Source organism: Heterodontus francisci, chromosome 2 (assembly GCF_036365525.1).
Source record: "Heterodontus francisci isolate sHetFra1 chromosome 2, sHetFra1.hap1, whole genome shotgun sequence".
Classification (NCBI taxonomy): domain Eukaryota; kingdom Metazoa; phylum Chordata; class Chondrichthyes; order Heterodontiformes; family Heterodontidae; genus Heterodontus; species Heterodontus francisci.
In genome coordinates, this window is record NC_090372.1 from 192,659,985 (window position 1) to 192,681,908 (window position 21,924).

The 21,924-nt window shown below is 43.0% G+C and overlaps 1 protein-coding gene across 6 annotated transcripts in view; it reads right to left on the reverse strand.

Moving 5' to 3' along the window:
* The window catches only part of zmynd11 (zinc finger, MYND-type containing 11), a 231,668-nt gene that overhangs the window by 208,761 nt on the left and 983 nt on the right, over positions 1-21,924 (reverse strand). The window lies entirely within an intron of this gene.

The following is a 21,924-nucleotide window of genomic DNA, read 5'->3' on the forward strand; positions in this document are numbered from 1 at the left end:
GGTCCTTGGATCTTTTGCTGCCTTTAGGATTGGTGGATGGTGAGGGACTTGTTGGGCAAGGCCTAGAAAAACAAGCTGGTTTCATCCACATTATAGATGTCCCTTAGACCACATGACTTGACCATGGACAGAAGACACTGCTTCCAGTCTCTGACAACACTGGGGTAGATGCCAGCATTCTCGCACCGAGATGATTTGGTAGGAAATGGAATAACAGTTGTGAAATGACTTCAACCACCCAATGGAGTTCTTGAACATATGGATAACTAGGGACTGTGCATACTGGAGAGATTGTTGTTAAAACAGCGGACTGGAGATGAAATGGATTGTGAATAAGCATGCTGGAACCACACCCACACCATGGAATTCACTGTGGACATGTCAGATTTGTAGCAGTATCACTTCCTGGCAGGAGAGCAATGGGATTCATATGCATCAAGAAGCTTACGTTTACACATCAGAATGTTGGAAGCTTGTGTTTTATCATGAGAAAACTTTTGCCAAGTCACGGATTCTTTGGCTGCCATGCTCCTGATGATTAATGAGCTTGATTTTTTTTGACCTGGTGATAAGTTATTTTTTCAATAATCCTGCAGGTCATGCCGAGCACCTAATCAGCTGCAACAATGCTAAGAACTTAAGTTTGGAACCAACAAAGATGATGTTCCTGTACAGTGGAGCCTGTTCGCAATTGCATTTCTCAGACCACAGATACCCATAGTATATAGGGTTGGGTGCACGCGCATCTTGTGGGTCAATGTGCATGTGCATCTTCTGCCATACATTGTCAAGAAGGCTGCAACGGGAAATGGCAGGGGCAGCAACCACAGGGGGATTTAAAGCCTAATACCAGAAGAAACGTAAAGAAATCATGGTCTTCAGACTCATACATTAGGTTCTTTAAACATTTCAAAGCATGATTTCAGGCTGTATCCCACAATTTAAGATGCAAATGGGCATGGTGTATTGAAGGCTGTCCACAGTTTGTAATTTGCAAGTGTTCATGGTTTCAAAGTGCAGCTTGTATCTGTTAAAACCCAAGTTATTTGGGACTGTCAATAAGTGTCTTTTTTTTGATAATGCCCATTGATACAGGTTCCAATGTACAAGCAAAAGGTGCAGTTTCCTGAAGCACCAAACAAGCTACAATGTTGAGCAACAGGTTATGTGTACTTGGATGTACTCGTGCACCAACATACCACACCATGGAATGACATGGCACATATCAATTCCCTAAATTTAATTTTCAATCTCAGCTTGGCAATCGAACAAAAATTATATAGCAAAGGGGAGGGGTGAGAAACTCAAATTGATCCTGCAAACTATCTGATTCCTAGCCTCTGACCTAAGTGAAGTGATATTGACAGACATCTCGAAACAGAGCAGCCAAATTCGCTTCATGGTCAGTGCATGATGCCACAAAGGAGGATGGTCAAGTACAGAAAACCTGGTGTGCACATCATCCCGTACTGACTGCACAATGCATTACGGTACTTTCATTTATTGCACTTGTTAGTGATTCATTTTGTAAAGTTTAGCATAATATATTTTCTATTTTATACCCACACATTGCCAATGCAAACATACCTACTTTCAAGCATTGTCGAGTCATCTTATCTCCAATAGAGCAAAAGGAAAAATCTGAAATCTGTATAATAAACACAGGCAATATTGCATATTAGCACAAATGCAATTTCACTTGCTCTCCCTGCTGGGGCTGCTTCAGAAGCAAACTGCACCACTAAAACTAGTTGAAGGTTTTTTTTTTATTCGTCCATGGGATGTGGGTATCGCTGGCTAGGCCAGCATTTATTGCCCATCCCTAACTGCCCCTGAGGTGATGGTGTTGAGCCGCCTTCTTGAACCACTACAGTCTATGTGGGGTAAATACGCCTATTGTGCTGTTAGGAAGGGAGTTCCAGGATTTTAATCCAGCGACAGCAAAGGAACAGCAAGTCAGGATGGTGTGTGGCTTGGAGGGGAACTTGAGGTGGTGGTGTTTCCATCCATTGGCTGCCCTTGTCCTTCTAGCTGGTCGAGGTGGCAGGTTTGGCAGGTGTTGTCTAAGGAGCCTTGGTGAGTTGCTGAAGTGCATCTGGTAGATGGTAGACACTGCTGCCACTGTGCGTCAGTGGTGGAGGGAGTGAATGTTCGTGGATGGGGTGCCAATCAAGTGGGCCGCTTTGTCCTGGATGGTGTCAAGTTTCTTGCATGTTGTTGGAGCTGACCCACCCAGGCAAGTGGAGAGTATTCCATCACACTCCTGACTTGTGCCTTGTAGATAGTGGACAGGATTTGGGGAGTCAGGAGATGAGTTCCTCGCCGCAAGATTCCTAGCCTCTGACCTGCTCTTGTAGTCACGGTATTTATGTGGCTACTCCAGTTCAGTTTCTGGTCAATGTTAACCTCCAAGATATTGATAGTGGGGGTCTCAGCGATCGTAATGCCACTGAATGTCATGGGGAGATGGTTAGATTCTCTCTTGTTGGAGACAGTCATTGCCTGGCACTTGTGTGGCGCGAATGTTACTTACCACTCATCAGCCCAAGCCTGGATATTGTCCAGGTCTTGCTGCATTTCTACACGGACTGCTTCAGAGTCTGAGTCGTCGTGAATGGTGCTGAACATTGTGCAATCATCAGCGAACTGACCTTATGATTGAAGGAAGGTCATTGATGAAGCAGCTGAAGATGAGTGGGCCTAGGACACTACCCTGAGGAACTCCTGCAGTGATGTCCTGGAGCTGAGATGATTGACCTCTGACAACCACATACATCTTCCTTTGAGCTAGGTATGACTCCAACCAGTGGAGAGTTTTCCCCGATTCCCACTGACTCCAGTTTTGCTAGGGCTCCTTGATGCCATACAAATGCTGCCTTGATGTCAAGGCCAGTCACTCTCACTTCACCTCTTGAGTTCAGCTATTTCATCCATATTTGAACCAAGGCTGTAATGAGATCAGGAGCCGAGTGGTCCAGGCAGAACCCAAACTGAGCGTCACTGAACAGGTTATTGCGAAATAAGTTCCGCCTGATAGCACTGTTGACGACACCTTCCATCGCTTTACTAATTGAGAGTAGACTGATGGGCGGTAATTGGCTGGGTTGGACTTGTCCTGCTTTTTATGTACAGGACATACCTGGGCAATTTTCCACATTGCCGGGTAGGTGCCAGTGTTGTAATTGTACTGGAACAGCTTAGCTAGGGGTGCAGCTAGTTCTGGAGCACAGGTCTTCAGTACTATTGCCGGAATGTTGTCAGGGCTCATAGCCTTTGCAGTATCCAGTGCCTTCAGTCGTTTCTTGATATCACGTGGAGTGAATCGAATTGGCTGAAGACTGGCATCTGTGATGCTGGGAACTTCAGGAGGAGGCCGAGATGGATCAACCACTCGGCACTTCTGGCTGAAGACTGTTGCAAATGCTTCAGTCTTATCTTTTGCACTGATGTGCTGGGCTCCCCCAGCATTGAGGATAAGGATATTTGTGGAGTCACCTCCTCCAGTTAGTTTTTTTAATTGTCCACCACCATTCACGACTGGATGTGGCAAGACTGCAGAGATTAGATCTGATCCATTGGTTATGGGATCACTTAGCTCTGTCTATCACATGCTGCTTAAGCTGTTTCGCACGCACATAGTCCTGTGTTATAGCTTCACCAGCTGGCACCTCAATTTGAGGTGTGCCTGGTGCTGCTCCTGGCATGCCCTCCTGCACTCTTCGTTGAAACAAGGTTGATCCCCCCGCTTGATGGCAATGGTAGAGTGAGAGATATGCCAAGCCATGAGGTTACAGATTGCGGTTGAGTACAATTCTGCTGCTGCTGATGACGGCCCACAGCACCTCATGGATGCCCAGTTTTGCATTGCTAGATCTGTTCGAAATCTATCCCATTTAGCACGGTAGTAGAACAAAGAACAAAGATAATTACAGCACAGGAACAGGCCCTTCGGCCCTCCAAGCCTGCGCCGATCCAGATCCTCTATCTAAACATGTCGCCTATTTTCTAAGGTTCTGTATCTCTTTTCTTCCTGCCCATTCATGTATCTGTCTAGATACATCTTAAAAGACGCCATCGTGCCCGCATCTATCACCTCCGCTGGCAACGCGTTCCAGGCACCCACCACCCTCTGCGTAAAGAACTTTCCACGCATATCCCCCCTAAACTTTTCCCCTTTCACTTTGAACTCGTGTCCTCTAGTAATTGAATCCCCCACTCTGGGAAAAAGCCTCTTGCTATCCACCCTGTCTATACCTCTCATGATTTTGTACACCTCAATCAGGTCCCCCCTCAACCTCCGTCTTTCTAATGAAAATAATCCTAATCTACTCAACCTCTCTTCATAGCTAGCGCCCTCCATACCAGGCAACATCCTGGTGAACCTCCTCTGCACCCTCTCCAAAGCATCCACATCCTTTTGGTAATGTGGCGACCAGAACTGCACGCAGTATTCCAAATGTGGCCGAACCAAAGTCCTATACAACTGTAACATGACCTGCCAACTCTTGTACTCAATACCCCGTCCGATGAAGGAAAGCATGCCGTATGCCTTCTTGACCACTCTATTTACCTGCGTTGCCACCTTCAGGGAACAGTGGACCTGAACACCCAAATCTCTCTGTACATCAATTTTCCCCAGGACTTTTCCATTTACTGTATAGTTCACTCTTGAATTGGATCTTCCAAAATGCATCACCTCGCATTTGCCCTGATTGAACTCCATCTGCCATTTCTCTGCCCAACTCTCCAATCTATCTATATTCTGCTGTATTCTCTGACAGTCCCCTTCACTATCTGCTACTCCACCAATCTTAGTGTCGTCTGCAAACTTGCTAATCAGTCCACCTATACCTTCCTCCAAATCATTAATGTATATCACAAACAACAGTGGTCCCAGCACGGATCCCCGTGGAACACCACTGGTCACACGTCTCCATTTTGAGAAACTCCCTTCTACTGCTACTCTCTGTCTCCTGTTGCCCAGCCAGTTCTTTATCCATCTAGCTAGTACACCTTGGACCCCATGCGACTTCACTTTCTCCATCAGCCTGCCATGGGGAACCTTATCAAACGCCTTACTGAAGTCCATGTATATGACATCGACAGCCCTTCCCTTATCAATCAACTTTGTCACTTCCTCAAAGAATTCTATTAAGTTGTTAAGACATGACCTTCCCTGCACAAAACCATGTTGCCTATCACTGATAAGCCCATTTTCTTCCAAATGGGAATAGATCCTATCCCTCAGTATCTTCTCCAGCAGCTTCCCTACCACTGACGTCAGGCTCACCGGTCTATAATTACCTGGATTATCCCTGCTACCCTTCTTAAACAAGGGGACAACATTAGCAATTCTCCAGTCCTCCGGGACCTCACCCGTGTTTAAGGATGCTGCAAAGATATCTGTTAAGGCCCCAGCTATTTCCTCTCTCGCTTCCCTCAGTAACCTGGGATAGATCCCATCCGGACCTGGGGACTTGTCCACCTTAATGCCCTTTAGAATACCCAACACTTCCTCCCTCCTTATGCCGACTTGACCTAGTGTAATCAAACATCTGTTCCTAACCTCAACATCCGTCATGTCCCTCTTCTTGGTGAACACCGATGCAAAGTACTCGTTTAGAATCTCACCCATTTTCTCTGAGTCCAAGCATAACATTCCTCCTTTGTCCTTTAGTGGGCCAATCCTTTCTCTAGTTACCCTCTTTCTCCTTATATATGAATAAAAGGCTTTGGGATTTTCTTTAACCCTGTTTGCTAAAGATATTTCATGACCCCTTTTAGCCCTCTTAATTCCTCGTTTCAGATTGGTCCTACATTCCCGAAATTCTTTCAAAGCTTCGTCTTTCATCAGCCGCCTCGACCTTATGTATGCTTCCTTTTTCCTCTTAGCTAGTCTCACAATTTCACCTGTCATCCATGATTCCCTAATCTTGCCATTTCTATCCCTCATTTTCACAGGAACATGTCTGTCCTGCACGCTAATCAACCTCTCTTTAAAAGCCTCCCACATATCACATGTGGATTTACCTTCAAACAGCTGCACCCAATCTACATTCCCCAGCTCCTGCCGAATTTTGGTATAGTTGGCCTTCCCCCAATTTAGCACTCTTCCTTTAGGACCACTCTATAGTGGTGCTACACAACACAATGGAGGGTATCCTCAATGTGAAGGCGGGACTTTGTCTCCACAAGCACTGTGCGGTGATCACTCCTACCAATACTGTCATGGACAGAAGCATCAATGGCAGGCAGATTGGTGAGGACGAGGTCAGGTATCTTTTTCCATCACCACTTGCCGCAGACCCCGTCTAGCAGCTATGTCCTGGCCAGCTCGGTCAGCAGTGGTGCAACTGAGTCACTCTTGGTGATGGACATTGAAGTCTCCCACCCAGAGTACATTCTGCGCCCTTGTCACCCTCAGTGCTTCCTCGAAGTGCTGTTCAATAAGGAGGAGTACTGATTTACTGATTCATCAGCTGAGGGGGGGCGGGGGAAGGTGCGGTAGGTGGTAATCAGCAGGAGGTTTCCTGGCCCACGTTTGACCTGATGCCATGAGACTTCATGGAGTCTGCAGTCGATGTTGAGGACTCCCAGGGCAACTGTATACCACTGTGGGGCCACCTTTGCTGTGGCCAGAACAGTAGCAAAAGGGAGGAAACAGACAAAGGTTATGTTAACTTGCCACCAGAAAGTCAAGCATGGAACCTCCCTGCATCTATAAAACACATTTACAAACAAAATAATTTTGTAATTGAGCAAGTTCTTTACTCAGAGTGGCAAGAATGTGGACTGCTACTACCACATTGCGTAGTTGAGCTGAATAGCTGGGATGGATTTAAAGGGAAATTAGATAATTACAAGGAGGAGAAAGGAATAAACGGTTATGTTGATAGGGTGAGATGAAGTAAGGCAGGAGGGGGCTTATGTAGAGCATGAATGCCAGCATGGACATGTTGGGCCAAACGGCATGCTTCTGAGCTGTAAATCCTATGTAAAATCCATTAACAAAGTCTGCTTTATACAGACCTTCAGATGTCCCAAAATGCATTTGAAATGTAGTTACTGTTGATATAGGAAATGCAGCAGCAAATCTGAGCACAGCAAGTTCCCACAAAGCACAATGTAATACTGACCAGATAATCCACTATAGTGATGTTGTTTGAAGGATAAATATTGTCCAGCATACTGGGGAGAATTCCCCTGCTCCTCTTCAAATAGTGCTATGGAATCTTTTAAACCCACCTGAGAGGACGGATGGGACTTTGGCTGAGCATCTCAGCTGAAGGACAGCACCTCCATCAGTGCAGTGCTGCCTCAATACCATGCTGGAGTACCAGCCTAGATTTTAGCCTAGTTTTAAGCTTAATCAGCCGAGTGTTACTACAGTAACCATAAAGGTTGACAGGATGGCAATATGGTGTCATGTCACCAGGTGTGTCTAATCAGTATGAACAGCCATAAAAGAAAAACGAAGCCGAGTGTTGAAATTTCATTCTAGTGCAAAGTGGAATAACAAAGTGGAAGCCAAAATGATTTCAACTTGGTAACAGGGCAACTTGTCAGCAACAGCAAGTTACATGTTATGTAGTAAGCTGCACCTCGCAAGATCTATTGACACAAGCAGCTTTACAGCAGTCTTCGGCACAACAGTGTGCCTCAGGCACTGCTTGCTATTTCTGGTTTATTTTGTCATCTCAGCTCCAGTGGAATCTTAAGCATGTTTTTAAAATTAATTCTCTAACACCCAAGTACTGTTAGTTACTCAAGTTTCATGTACATGTGAGAATTCTCATTTGAGTTTTCCTGTGAAAGCTATATTCTGTAGGTACTAAAATATCAGGGCCACAGAATAAAAAGTAAGAAACCACACACGGTCACAAATTTCTTCCTGTACAATTACTATTAGCGATTTGAAATGGAGGCAAAACCACTTGGATTTTATATTACTTCACTGATGGATCATAATTATAACGTGATCTTATAATTTAACAGTACATTCATTCCCCATCTGTTACCCAGGTTAATTTTCACTACTCAATGACCTTACTACTTTCAAAGAAAGTTAGCACCGCAGCCTCACAGCTCCAGCGACCAGGGTTCGATTCTGGGTACTGCCTGTGCGGAGTTTGCAAGTTCTCCATGTGACTGCGTGGGTTTTTGCCGGGTGCTCCGGTTTCCTCCCACAGCCAAAGACTTGCAGGTTGATAGGTAAATTTGCCATTATAAATTGCCCCTAGTATAGGTAGGTGGTAGGGGAATTGAGGGAAGGTGGGGATGTGAGAAGGTAATGGGATTAATATAAATGGGTGGTTGATGGTCGGCACAGACACGGTGGGCCGAAGGGCCTGTTTCAGTGCTATATCTCTAAATAAATAAAATAAACAGTAAAAAAAATAAAAATAAAGCTGTCAATCACAAGGCCATTTGCAAGTATAGCTCTGTCTTGTAACTGTCTCCCGATGGTTTACTGACACTATAACTCTGGAACAAACTGTTTTTCTAGACCTTTAGTATTGCCCTTGTCAGTCGGAAGTACCAGCTGTGGATGGCAAAGAACCTATTTTTGTAAAGAATACATTTCATTTCCGACCTCAAGAGCACTTATTGAATTTTAATGGATTGTACATACCAAAGCAACAAATGTTTGGATCCAGCAAACTGCTATTAACAAACTTGGGCTATACTTTTGCACTTTGGAAACACGCATTCATTATAAAATATTTTCAGTTGCACATACCAATATTTGAAGAAATCCCTGAAATATAATGTGCCTGCAGTCCTCCCTTCCCCTACAATCCAGAAGCTTCTAAAGCCCAGAATTTTGCACAGTTTGTAAACTTAATTACCAGAATCTTACCTTTTGACATCACTACTACTTAATTTACTCATCTCCTCACCTACTCTCTTCAATCTTGATGTCTTGCAGTGTGCACCTTGGACCTTCACCTCAAAGTTTATTTAAACAATTTAAGATCAACATGGTACATGCTAATTTCAATAGGCCTGCACAAGCAATGACTCCTAATTCTAACCATGAAATTAACAAGGGGGCCTTGAAATTCCTCCATATTTGCACCCAGAGACATGCGTAACCTGGGCACAAACCAATTATGTAGCTTAAATTTTAGGCTCAAGTGGGCCACACGAGTAACTACAAAACACCCAAATCTCCTCAATCTTTTACAGTCATCCACTGACTGAATTCTCTATAATTGCAGTTGCTCAGAGGCTCCCTTGAAATTTTAAACAGATTTTCAGGTGCAGCAGTAAAGAGTCATTTTTCTGGTATTTTATTGCAAATCTTTTTTTTTTTAAATTTGTCCTCACCGAGACCTGTAGTATTTCTATTAATGCATTTGTTACGCACAAGTCAAAGTAAAAATTGTAAGTGCTCCCCCAATTGCAGATTCTTAAACATGTGTGTCAAATGTGCAAGAATGAGTTGAAACTTTAATACTCATACTTAAAGAGGAAATATATGGTGAGTTTGATGCTTTCCTCCAGCCCCGATTGTGTACACTGTTTTTATGTTTGGGTGTATTTTGATGAGATTGGCAGGAAATCTGACATCAGCACTATGGGTGCATTTTCAGATCTAACTTCCGGGTTCTGCCAACGGAGGAAATTCCAGGCCATGATGTTAAAGAAATTCCACACTCTGCACATCAAATCACTTAATTTGTACAAAATAAATACTTACACTGCAGAATGGCTGCCAATAAAAAGAGAATGACAAACGCCAGCCGTGGCTCACTTGGTAGCACTCTCGCCTCAGTCAAACATTGTGTCTTCAAGTTCCACCTCAGTATTGACTAGAAACACCAGGTGACATAATGCCACAGCTGCCATCCTGTCAATCTTTGTGGTTACTACCTTAACAGTAGGCCGATAAAGCTAACATAAGTTAATACGAGACTAAAATCCAGACCAACACTGCAGTGCAGTGCTGAATTGCAACAGGTGACACCTTCCAGATGAGCTGTTATACCAAGACCCTACCTGCCCTCTTGAGTGGACACAAGAGATCCCATGACACTATTTTGAAGAACAGGTTGCTCTCCTCGGTGTACTGGCCAATACTTATCCCTCAACCAACATCTAAATGGAGATTATCTGGTCATTGTCACATTGCACAAATTGGCTTGACAATAAAGCACTTTGGGATGTCAAGATTGCAAAAGGCAGTATACAAATGCAAGTTCTTGCTTTCCAGGAGTGTAAAGATAAAGAGAGAAGGTCTTTGAACAGGCAAGAAAATACTATACAGCCTATCAGGCCATTCCCAGAACTCAATACCTCACAATTACCCACTCACTTAAAAATCTATCAGACTGCCCCTTAAATTTTCCCAACCTATCTGCCTCCCTCAGGAGTCCATCCACAAGTTCATCAACATCTTTGTAAAGTGTTCAAATCTGAACTGTCTCTGCACCTTTTTAGCTTAAGTCCTTGTCCCCCATGCCAGAGTTTGTGGCAATCTCAAACATATTACAAAGATAAATTTATCAATTCCTTTCATATCATCCTTAGTTTCCTCTTTTCCCAAAACAAACAATTCCGGACTCTTCAACCTCACTCAATAGTTGAGGTACATTAAGCTGGGTATTCCTATATTACAACAGTGACTACACTTCAAAAGTACTTCATTGGCTATAAAGCACTTTGAGACATCCAGTGGTTGTGAAAGGCGCTATAAGTGCAAGTCTTTGGTTTCTTTTTTCCAGTTTGGTTTCTTTTTCCTGCATTACCTTCAGTGCCTGCATATCAGAACTGTACCCTAGGTATGGCTCTGCCAGTGTGGAGTCCCAATCTCCTGGGATTTGTGTTCTTTCCCTCTGGTACGCATCATATGATCTGGTTTGCTTTACTTACAAATGCCACCCATGTGCTGCTGGTTTCGGTGGGCTGTCCTTAATAGTCAAAAATACATCTCCTATCTGTAGCCCACACCCACTTAGTTTGCATTTTCGTTGTTGATGTTCCTGTCCCCAAGCTCATTAATTTGCATTTGTCCACATGAAATACTATTTGCCATCAAGCCAGCTTTCCATTGTATTAGATTAGATTAGATTAGCGATACAGCACTGAAACAGGCCCTTCGGCCCACCGAGTCTATGCCGATCAACCACCCATTTATACTAATCCTACACTAATCCCATATTCCTACCAAACATCCCCACCTGTCCCTATATTTCCCTACCACCTACCTATACTAGTGACAATTTATAATGGCCAATTTACCTATCAACCTGCAAGTCTTTTGGCTTGTGGGAGGAAACCGGAGCACCCGGAGAAAACCCACGCAGACACAAGGAGAACTTGCAAACTCCACACAGGCAGTACCCGGAATCGAACCCGGGTCCCTGGAGCTGTGAGGCTGTACTTGATTTGCCTCTTCACTCTTATTTTGAAAACTCACAAACACCAATTTTGTAGATTCATCGCTTGAGTGACATGGCACCCAAAGTCAAGAACCAAAGGACACCGATTTAAGGTGGTTGGCAAAAGAACCAGAGGCGACAGGAGGGAAATTTTTTTTTTAATAAACGCAGTGAATTGTTAGGATCCAGAACGCACTGCCTGAAAGTGTGGTGGACGCAAATTTATTCGTGGTTTTCAAAATGGAATTGGATACTGAAGAGAAAAAATGTACAGGGCTATGGGGAAAAGGCAGGGGAGTGGGACTAGCTCTTGCAGAGAGCCAGCACAGACACAACAGGCTGAATGGCCTCCTTCTCTGCTGTTACTATTCTAAGATTCTATAAAATCTAAATAGATCACATACAGAGAATTTTCACTATCTGGGGCCTTTTTTTCACATTCATGGGATCTAAGCGACGAGTTCCAAGATTTTGACCCAGAGACAGTGAAAGGACAGCAATATAGTACCAATTCAGAATGGTATGTGAATTGGTGGGGAACTTGCAGTTGGGGGTGTTCCCATATGTCTACTACCCTGGCTCTTCTAGGTGGTAGAGGTCGTGGGTTTGAAAGGTGCTGTCGAGGGAGCCTCGACCGGTTGCTGCACTGTATTTTGTATATGATACACACTGCTGCCACGGTGCACTGGTGGTAAGGGAGTTAATGTTTAAGATGGTGAGGGAGTTAATGTTTAAGATGGTGAGGGAGTTAATGTTTAAGGTGGTGGATGATGTGCAATCAAATGAGGTGCTTTGTCTTGGATGGTGTCAAGCTTCTTGAGTGTTATTGGAGCTGCACTCATCCAGGCAAGTGGAGAGTATTCTATCACACTCCCAACCAGTGCCTTGTTGATGGTGGAGTCAGGAAGTGAATTGCTTGCTGCAGAATTTCCTACCTCTGACCTGCTCTTGTAGCCACAGTATTTATCTGGCCAGAATTTCATCAAAGAATTCTAGCAAATGTAATGGGCGAGATCTCCCTCCCTTCAATCCATGTCGACTCCCTCTTACCATACTATCTAAGTGCCTCTTTTAGACGTGTGTTGCAATTCTCTATCTACAACAGATGCTTGGCTCATTGGGTCTGTAGTTCCCTTTTCTAAAGAGTGGGGTCACATTAGCTACTTTCCAATCCTCAGTTATGATTCCCACTTTCAAATAATTTCCTAAAGATAGCAGCAAGGTTATGACTGATTTTAGTGGGTCCTTCTTTAAGTAGTTTTGTATGAAGAGAGCTTGTCTATTGGTGACGACCTTATCTAAAATCTGGTTTGTACTTTCTCCACCCTCAGAAATCCAACCTCCCTGTTGGAGACACTGCTGAATGAAAGCAGAGAAAACCCTATTCAGTATAGATTGGCTATCCTTTGGTCATAGTGTGAGAACAGTGAAGAAAGTTTTCTTAAATTCTAAGCAAATATTGTCAAAAAAATCTAAATGGCTTCTTTGCTTTAGAGAGCAAAAAAGATTTCAAATCAAAACGGGATTTACAATAAATATTTGTAACTTTGTCGGGCCAATAAAAGTTTTAAATTTTAGAACTTGCTTGAATTATTTTTATTTAAACTTCGTTAGCTCAGCTTTGTCTTGTCAGACAATGTCAACCCATTTCACTTTTGTTTTAAATGCACCTTCACACAGTTTTTCTTCTCACTTTGGCAGCCCTGTTTACGGTGGAAACTTTATCCCAGGGTGAACACAGCCTGGGTAATAAAACCTCCAGTGTAAAGCACTGTTGCCCTTAGAAGCTGGGAGCCAGAGATTTTCCACTCCCTACTGTGTTGTAAATCAATACCTATTTAAGGGCCTCCTTTTAATTATGTGCATGTAATCCAAGTCGAGCATTGCTGAATAAAATAAATCTTACTCCTGTACCATGGTCCCTCATGGCAGTCAATCTTAGCAGTCCCTACTGCAACCATTATAACTCAACACATCATGTGCTTCCCCCTAAATTTCACGTAACACTGATTTTTGAATAAATAGGCAGCCTTTTTTCTTCAAGTTGACGTTAAATACTTCAAGAGTCAAAAATCTTCAATCCACAGTAGCAGCAGCTCAGCTTATCAGATTCCCTGACTATAAGTCAGACTTGGAAGGAAAAGTTTTGTTTTAGATGTCTCAGATAGTGAATCAAGGGGTGGACAGAAAAGAAACAGACAACTATAGTGAAAGTGTGAAGGAGCAAGTAATGACAATAGCTTGGTAAACAAATTCAGGAAAAACTTTTTAAAATTACGTTATCATTTCATCAAGATGATATATATGTGTTTCCCTCTGGTTTAAATCAGGTGGTCACCTCAATTCCACCCCTCCCCTCCCCCGCCACCAGCACACTTTTCTATTTTACACCAAACAAAAATGTAGCGTGTGTACGTATTGTGGGGGGAAAGAGGGGTAGACTGGAGTTGTGTTGAAGGCTCATTTTCAGAAGCTACAAGGTAGCTGATGCTGAGCACATCACCAGAGTGGAGGAGGGATCAATGATTGCAGGGTCACGAAATGCACAACCCAACCACATGGACTGAGTTTGGAGGATTGGCACAGGCAGGAGACAGTCTCAACACAAATCTCACTATCAGAAATGGGTCAAGTAGGTAGGCCTGAACACTAGGCTGGAGGCCAGTGCACTACTACAGAGGATTCATGCAGGGAGTAGGCAGTGACATGAAGTCAGTAATAAAAACAAGAAATGCTGGAATCACTCAGCAGGTCTGGCAGCATCTGTGGAAAGAGAAGCAGAGTTAACGTTTCGGGTGTGACCCTTCTTCGGAACTGACAAATATTAGAAAAGTCACAGATTATAAGCAAGTGAGGTGGGGGTGGGGCAAGAGATAACAAAGGAGAAGGTGCAGATTGGACCAGGCCACATAGCTGACCAAAAGGTCACGGAGCAAAGGCAAACAATATGTTAATGGTGTGTTGAAAGACAAAGCATTAGTACAGATTAGGTGTAAATACACTGACCATTGAACAGCAGCAAGTGCAAACCTGAAAAAAAACCTGAAAAAAACAGTGGGTAAGCAAACTGAACAAACTAAGATGAAATGAAATAAATGCAAAAAAAGATTGTAAAAAATGTAAAAAAGAATGTTAAAAAAAAGGGAGAAAAAATAACTAGAAATGAAAGTAAAATGGGGGGCCCCGTCATGCTCTGAAATTATTGAACTCAATGTTCAGTCTGGCAGGCTGTAGTGTGCCTAATCGGTAGATGAGATGCTGTTCCTCGAGCTTGCGTTGATGTTCACTGGAACACTGCAGCAATCCCAGGACAGAGATGTGAGCATGAGAGCAGGGGGAAGTGTTGAAATGGCAAGCAACCGGAAGCTCAGGGTCCTGCCTGCGGACTGAGCGGAGATGTTCCGCAAAGCGGTCACCCAGTCTGCGCTTGGTCTCCCCAATGTAGAGGAGACCACACTGTGAGCAGCGAATACAGTATACTACATTGAAAGAAGTACAAGTAAATCGCTGCTTCACCTGAAAGGAGTGTTTGGGGCCTGGGATAGTGAGGAGAGAGGAGGTAAATGGGCAGGTATTACACCTTCTGCGATTGCAGGGGAAGGTGCCATGGGACGGGGACGAGGTGGTGGGGGTAATGGAGGAGTGGACCAGGGTGTCGCGGAGGGAACGATCCCTTCGGAATGCTGACAGGGGAAGGGAGGGGAAGATGCGACTGGTAGTGGCATCACGCTGGAGGTGGCGAAAATGGCGGAGGATGATCCTTTGGATATGGAGGCTGGTGGGATGAAAAGTGAGGACAAGGGGAACCCTGTCACGGTTCTGGGAGGGAGGGGAAGGGGTGAGGGTAGAGGTGTGGGGAATGGGTCGGACACGGTTGAGGGCCCTGTCAACCACAGTGGGGGGAAATCCTCGGTTGAGGAAAAAGGAGGTCATATCAGAAGCACCGTCATGGAAGGTAGCATCATCAGAGCAGATGCGTCGGAGACGGAGAAACTGGGAGAATGGAAGCAGTATCTGACACCACAAAAAGATTAGGTGAATATGGCAGCTTGTTGCCCCAAACATTGGCAACCCCCCAAAGTAGCAATGTATTCTGAAAAAATAAAGGTTAAGACAAAATGGCAGCTTGATTTGGGCAGTTCAAGCAGCAGGGATTGCAATTACAAACTGACAGAAAAAGCCCATGTCAAGAATTAGTATTTAAAGATGTTGAAATAAAAAGTATGACTCACAAATCATGACACAGGAAGTAAGGTTAATGTGGCCAGGCAGTGAACATTATAAACAAGTAAACTGCCAATGCCAAGGCCCACAACCTGTTCATCAATGTACATTTTTCCAATACACACAAGACAGAGGCACAGCTGGGAAAGAAACTCGATCCAGAGAACCAGACTACACATGGCAGTTAGCATAAGTGCTCACACAAAAACGTGACCAAAATTGGTGAAAACAGGAAGAAAGATCTGATGTGAGCAGCAATAGATGTACCAGCTTGCTTGGAGCATTGCTCATGGTAAGTCTGGGAATATATAGTGTTGTCCCATTTAATGTACAAATCAGGGCATTAATTTATACTAAGTGAATAAGATATTGTGTGGTTTGAAGAGGAGAGGATTACACAGGGAAATGGAGTGTGTAATATTATGCATTTTTGCAAAGAATGAAAGCAATGTTGGTTAAAAGAAAGAAGTTAATGGAAAACAGGACAAATGGCAGAGAATGGAATTAAATAAAAATTTAAATTACATTGACAGAAAAAGATGAATCATGAGATTTAGCAGTGGTTGAAGTTTTTCAATGCAAGGAATAGGGTTGTGAGAAGTATTAGTGCTCATGGCTTGGGAATGGGAGCACTGAGGGCTATGAAGCATACTGTACAGCGGAGGGGGGAATGGGACAGTTAAGTACAGGCATTAGTCCCAGGTTACAGAAGTCGGCAGTCTAGGAATGTCATAGTAATCGGAGGCAGCCAAGACCTTTGACTTTTCACCTTCTCTGTCAGTGTTTCCACTCATCTCCCCTCTAGTGCTCTCACTATCCAATCCACCTTCCAACATAACTAATGCCAATATCTCTATATTGAAGCCTTCCAAGAATTCTCAACTTCCAACTGCTCTAAAGCTCAATGTGCTTAACACCTCCACCACCAGCAACCACCCTCCGCCAACACTCAGCCCCTCCCCCTCCACCAACTGTCCAAGATTTCTCAAGTCTACTTAGTCTCCAGTTTCCTGGAATGGGGTAGGAAACTCTTAGAGCTTCTGAGAAGTATATACTGTGCAGATAAACAATCAGGCAGCCTTGCTAGCACTAGGATGGGCAGGAACAAAGCAATGAGAAGCACTTAGTGGATGGGACAAAGAAGGAAAAGAGCAAGCTGCTAGTCACACTGGGTGGGGAAAAAAAGCAGCCACAATCTAACCTGTTCCCAGTCAGTGCCTGGCAACTGCAAGAGGGGAAAAAGTGGGAAAAATGTTTAAATTCTTCAGCATTGGCTTATATTTATATAGCGCCATTAACGTAGAACATCCCAAGATGCTTCACAGGAGCGTTATCAAACAATACTCAACACTGAGTCTTATAAGGAGATATCAAGACAGATAACCAAAAGCTTGGTCAAAAAGGTAGATTTTAAAGAGTGTCTTTAAGGAAGGAGAGAGAGTAAGGTAAATGGAGAAGTATTGGGAGGGAATGCCAGAGTTTTGGGCCTTGCTGCCAATGTTGAATGACAAAGTTGACAAAACCAAACATATACAAAGAGAAAATCACAATTTTAAGAAGTGGATGGATAACAAACATTGGTTGTGAGCATGCAATGAAGTTGTGACACACTCAGGGGAATTCAGGTAATGTCATTAACTGTGACAGCAAAAAGTAAATACACCCCAAGTGGGTTCCAGCTTTGAATACAGTACTAATGTTTCTGCAACTTTCCAGTTTTAAGTATCAGAATTTATATCCTTCATAACTGCTGCAATCATGACTACTGAACTCTGAGACTCTACATCCTATGATAGAATGATGTGGGCGGTGGGTTGTTTTACACGACTAGGATCCTCTAACTTTCAAACTGGGTTGCTCAGCAGGAAGAGGAACACATTACTTTATACAGACGTATGAATACTAATTATTAGTGTTTCAATAAAACAAGCAATGTCGGAAATGAAAAGCATTGTATTGATTGAAGGCAGACCACCACTACAGAATTCAAAGGAAAATACGAGGTATATATTTTGCAGGGAGGAAGAAAAGTCACCCAACATTGACATATTATACATAATATTTTAAGAACTAAAAGTAAACATGACCCAGTGCATGTTGTACAAAAACCTCACCTGCACTGCCACACTTCTTGCCCAATACACAAGTTCTTCCTAGGATGCTATATTCAGTTGCCCTGAACATTTATCTCTCAACCACCACTAAAAAAACAGATCACTTGGTCAATTATCTCATTGCTGTTTGTAGGACCCTGCTGTGCGCAAATAGACAGCTGCGTTTTCCAACACCACAAGCTGCTGCTGTCCAATCTGACTGCTCATCTCATATCAAGTTATAGATTAAGTTGCACAAACTTTCTATCAGTCAACATTGGCAAATGTGAAATATTTCAGTTCGTTAAACCTTCATACCTCTGTATCCACTGGCCTCCCTGACTGTCTCACACAAAAATCCGCCCCCCCCCCTCCACCCAGGCACCGTTTCCTCCCTCTCCTGCCAACAAATGCACGCTATTTCCCAACATACAGGTACTGCTTCCACGCACACAGATCTATCTTTGCCCAATGCCAGACTCTCTTTTTCCTAGTGAATTAATTTTAAGGTAGTCTTCAAATAACTCCAGTTTCATCCCACCATATTTAGGAAATCTTCAGCCACATAGCCCAATCTGCATTTTACATGTTTTAATTTCTGCAGTCTACCTCTTCCTTTATGTGAAAGTTCTATAATAAAATGTACATTATTGTTTGAAACCCACCATTTCTGTTCTATCAAAAAACAAATTAGTTATCCAGTTTTTAACACTAGTGAGAATTACAGCAGTGCTTTATGTGACTTGCATAAGTTCTGAAACTAATAGCAAAATACACACGACTGCCCACCTTCCTGCCACTTAGTGCAGTAACATAATATCCATCTTGATTCTCTCCTTTCGAATATTCACCTAGTAGCTTTATATATATATCTATTATAAACACACAAGTAGTGGACTTTGGAAAACAAACTTCATGACCCTGTTGCATTTGTGAGTTATGCAATCACAATTCAATTCTCAACCAACAATTTCTGTACTGCATCCATTATGTAAAACTAGTGCAAATACGTAGCCCAGAATTTATGAATACAAAATACGCTTCACATAAGTGTCTTATCCACTACTGGATTGGAGACCTCTTTCAATATTACACTGGCTGGACACACAACACCCAAACAACTACAACAGAATTTATTTTCTAACACTAGTATGTGGTGTGTAAGCAGAATCTGCACCAACAAATTACACAGGACCTAGTTAGGAAAGATTTTCAGAACTGTCAATTATACAGCATTTTTTTAAAAATTCAAATAAATAAAAAAATCAAACAAAAATGCTTAGGTACCAAGTCCTGAACAGACAACATAAAACCAACTGTTTCTGACCTCGCCTGTTGCATTTTACTACAATATGTATTTTTCCTGCGAAGTTAAAAAAAAATTACCAAACCTTTAATGGGTCTGCCTTTTGACTGTACAATTACCATCATTTCATAAATTTATGAAATCTATTCATTGTATAACGTGCTGTGCAAATGGTAAAGATATGATTCTCAAGCATATTGTTGGACAGATAGCAACTGTGTTCTTTGCCATTTTTTCTAAAAGCAAAATCTATAGCAATGCATGGTGAAAAATATAGATCTATCCGGTAGGGTTAGGAGACAAAATACCCCAGAAATATTTGACCCAAAATAATTCGAGACATAACATGTGGTAAGATGAGGTAACTATGAACCTAGGATTCCCAAGTGCTCTCCACCACTGGGGTTTTCCTTGCATCATGTCTGAGCCTGTTGTCGACTAATTGATAGAGATTCATTGCTGTGCTTAGTCAATAACTATAATTGTTATATCCTGTAACTACGAGGGTGGCAGAAAGTGAACCAGATGGACCTTAGTCTTTTCTCATCATGCAACTCTCATGTTCCAATCTATTTTGAGCAATGATTTTTTTTTAGTTTTTAAGATTTAAGCACGCCTCAACACTGATGGCAAAGTGGAGGAAGCAAATTCATTAGTAACTAGAAGGGACAAAATTGCAGGTCTATGGGGATAGAGCAGGGCAGCAGGAGTAACTAGACAGCTCTTTTAAAGAAATGGCACAAATACAAATAAAGTCTCTCTGTGCTGTAAGATTCGATGATTCTAAATGCAATTCCTTAGTTATATTGAAGTCAGGTGCTTAACATACATTCAACATGAGAAATACAAGATGATGGATTTCTGACACTACCTGTTACACTAGATGCTCTCTTGGGGGCTGCCCCTCACTAAAGGCTTACCTATGTATGTCTGCATGGATGAATCTGCTAAATTCTAGTGCAAGAAGAGCAGATGGCAGTGCACAATACAAGCTAAGAGATGGGCAAAACAGGAGCACTTGAGATACAGCCCTCTGCTAGCATATAACATAACCAAATTGGTGCCAGCATAAAGCAACTATGCAAGATGGACATAGTTTACATCATTAATTGCAATATGAATGGATTATATTGTACTCAGACAGGCAGTGGCTAATTCCAAAGCCCATCTACAATAACAACTTGTATTTAAATAGCATCTTTAACATAATAAAACATCCCAAAGTGCTTCACTTCAGACAAAATTTAACACCGGTCCAAAGGTGATAAAAGGTCAGGTGACAAAGCTTGCTCAAAGAGGTAGGGTTTAAGGAGAGGTGGGGAGACAGATTTAGGAAGGTAATTCAGAGCTTAAGGCCTAGACAGCTAAAGACACAGCTACCAATAATGAGTTGAGTGTTGCGCATGAGTCCAGAGTTGGAGGAGCCAGAGATCCTGGTGGACTGAAGGATGTTACAAAGATAGGGAGGGGCAAGACCCTGAAGGGACTTCACAAGAGAAGAATTTTAAAGTTGAGGTGTTGGTGGACCGGGAGGCACTGTCAATCAACAAATACAGGCATCATGGATGAGTGTGACTCGTTGCAGGTTAGAATACAGGCAAGAGAGTTTGACCCCGAGAAGAGCTACCGATCTCATATCCACGCCATCATGAAGACTGCCTATTTCCACCTCCATAACATCACCCAACTTCACTCGTCTCAGCTCATCTGCTGCTGAAATCCTCAGTCATGCCTTTGTTACCTCTAGACTTGACTATTCCACTGCATTCTGGCTGGTCTCCCACATTCTACTCTCCATAAACTTCTGGTCATCCAAACTCTGCTGCCCATGTCTTAACTTGCATCAGGTCCCTTTCACCTATCACCCCTGTGCCCTGAGGTACACTGGCTTCTATTCAAGCAATGTCGATTTTAAAATTCACATCCTTGTTTTCAAATCCCTCCATTGCCTCGCTCCTCCCTATCTCTATAACCTCCTGCAACCCCACAACCCTCCAAGATACCCATGCTCCTCTGATTCTGGCCTCTTGAACATCCCTGATTTTAATCACTCCACCACTGGTGGCTGCACCTTCAGTTACCTAGACCCTAAGCTCTGGAATAGTGACACTACACCCCTTCACCTCACTTTCCTCCTTTAAGACACTCCTTAAAACCTACCTCTTTGACCAAGCTGTTGGTCATCTGACCCAACATCTCATGTGGTTCAGCATCATATTTTGTTTTATAATGCTCCTGTGAAGCACCTTGGCATGTTTTATGTTAAAGGTGCTCGATAAATATAAGTTGTTGTTGATTCAGCCTAAGACAGTGACCAGGGAAGGGAACCAAACTGGTGGCGAGGAAACAGAGTTTGTGGCAGGGGCTGAACTAGTATTAGTCACTCCAATGTTTAATTAGAAAAACTTGCAACACATCCCAGACTGGATGTTGGGCTAGCAGTCTGACAACACAGAGGGAGGAGTGGAGTCGAGAGAGGTAGACGTTAACTGTGTACATGTGAAACCCGACAGCCAAATCTCCGGATGATAATGCAGAGGAGGTCCATGTAGATGAGAAACAGGAGGCCAAAGATTGATACAAGGATAAGTCTAACAAACCACTGTATACCACTACAACTAAAAGCAGAAGGTAAACCACTGTATACCACTACAACTAAAAGCAGAAAAGCTCATGCGAGTCGATCAGCAACAAGTAAAACAGTAGCCTAGACTTCAAAGCTACAGCCAAGAACTATTCCATTTAATTTATGAGGCCACAACGCCCAGGAGAAACTGAAAGTTATAATTTTAATTCTGGAATACTATACATGCCTGACAGCTTCATATGTGCTGTAGTCTGTGTGGATTTTCAGGCATACACATACATATACATAAAAATATCAATTATCCTCCAAGTCCCTCTGTAAAATTCCCAG